The following is a 2,044-nucleotide window of genomic DNA, read 5'->3' as shown; positions in this document are numbered from 1 at the left end:
TCAGCCACTGCCATCTTGAAACCTCGCCCCCTTCCCGCATACGTGGTTTTGTGAAATGCTGCCACATTACCCTTTACAGGGTTGTACTTATTCACATGTCGCTTAGCCATGCATGAGAGGCTTGTCTATCCACTGCATTACCATCAGAATGTATTGTTACATTTTTTAAATTCTGAAGATATTGGTTGGGTGTGGTGGCTCATGCCTACAATCCTAGCACTGTGCAGCTAAGGCGAGTGGATCATTTGAGGAATTCCAGACCAGCCTGGGCAACACAGTTAAACCTCATCTCTACAAAAATACAAATGTTGGCAGGACGTTGTGGCACAAACCATGATCGCACCCCTGCACTCTGGCCTGGGTGACAGAGTGAGTCTCTGTCTTAAAAAACAAAATAAAAGAAAATATTATAGATGAGAAATGGTATTTTAGTGTAGTTTTAATTGACATTTCTTTTTTTTTTTTTTTTTTTTTGAGACGGAGTCTCGCTCTGTCGCCCAGGCTGGAGTGCAGTGGCGCGATCTCAGCTCACTGCAAGCTCTGCCTCCCGGGTTTACGCCATTCTCCTGCCTCAGCCTCCGGAGTAGCTGGGACTACAGGTGCCGCCACCACGCGTGGCTAGTTTTTTGGTATTTTTTAGTAGAGACGGGGTTTCACCATGTTAGCCAGGATGGTCTCAATCTCCTGACCTCGTGATCCGCCCGTCTCGGCCTCCCGAAGTGCTGGGATAGTGCTGGGATTACAGGCTCGAGCCACCGCACCCGGCCGACATTTCTTCTATGAATTAGGTTGAGAAATCTTTCATATGTCTGTGTATGTGTGTGTGTGTGTGTGTGTCTGTGTATAAATTCCCCATTCTTATCTTTTGCCATTTTGTTCTATCGGATTAAAAAATCTAAGCTGAGCGCAGTGGCACATGCCTGTGGTCTCAGCTACTTGGGAGATGGGAGGATTGCTTGGGTCAGGAGTTTGAGGCTGTAGTGCTCAAAGACGGTGAGATGGCACCTATGAATAGCCATAGGACTTCAGCCTGGGCAACATAGCAAGACCCTCATCTCTAAAAATGAAAACTAAAATGTAAGTAAATAAAAATGTTTAAAAATAAACCTTTATTCATTTATGTATTTATTTTCAGACAGGGTCTCACTCTGTCACCAAGGCTGGAGTGCAGTGGTGCTATCACAGCTCACTGCAGCCTCCACCTCCTGGGCTCAGGCGATCCTCCCACAGCAGCCTCCCATGTAGTTTGAACCACAGATGTGTGCCACCATGCCTGGCTAATTATTTTTATATATATATATTTTTTTGTAGAGACAAGTTCTCATCATGTTGCCCAGGCTGATCTCGAACTCCTGGGCTCAAGAGATCCACCTGCCTCAGCCTCCCAGAGTGCTGAGTACTACAGGTGTGAGCCACAGTACCCAGCCTCTCCACTGACTTTCAGGGGTAATATGTATTGTAAATATTTTCTCCCAGTGTGTTGGCTGTCTTTTTACTTTGCTTATGGTGATATTTGCTCTGCCAAAACCCCTTGCTTTTTGTTTTAATTTAATCAGTTTTATCAATGTTTTTAGTGCATTTAGTGAATCTGGATTTTGAGTCATAATGAGAATGTCTTTCCCTATATGAATTTCCCTCTTAAAGAGAAATTCACCTCGTTTTCTCCTAATACGTGTAGGGATGTATTTTCCATTTAGATCCCTGATCATCTGGAGTTTATTTTTCAATAGGTGTGATGAGGTGGAGCTCAATTTCATCTTTTCCCCCAAATGGCAAACCGAGGGTCCCAGCATCATTTATTTGAAAGTGCATTTTTGCCCGAGTGATTTGAGTTGCTACCTTTATCATACACTAAAGTTCCATATGTATTTAAAATTATTTCTGGTTTTTCTGTGACAGACTTGACAAACTATAATAGGCTTGCGTACCTGTTCAAGTGCTAGTACTACATTGTTTTAATTATAGAGGTTTTATAGTATGCTTCAGCGTCTGATTGGGCTAGTCACCTTCATAGCTTTTCCTTTTTAGTGATTTCCTGGCTATT

This window comes from Colobus angolensis, unplaced genomic scaffold (assembly GCF_000951035.1).
Source record: "Colobus angolensis palliatus isolate OR3802 unplaced genomic scaffold, Cang.pa_1.0 Scaffold20, whole genome shotgun sequence".
NCBI classification, from domain to species: Eukaryota; Metazoa; Chordata; class Mammalia; order Primates; family Cercopithecidae; genus Colobus; species Colobus angolensis.
The sequence above is the reverse complement of the archived record's forward strand: the minus strand, read 5'-3'. Positions refer to the sequence as shown.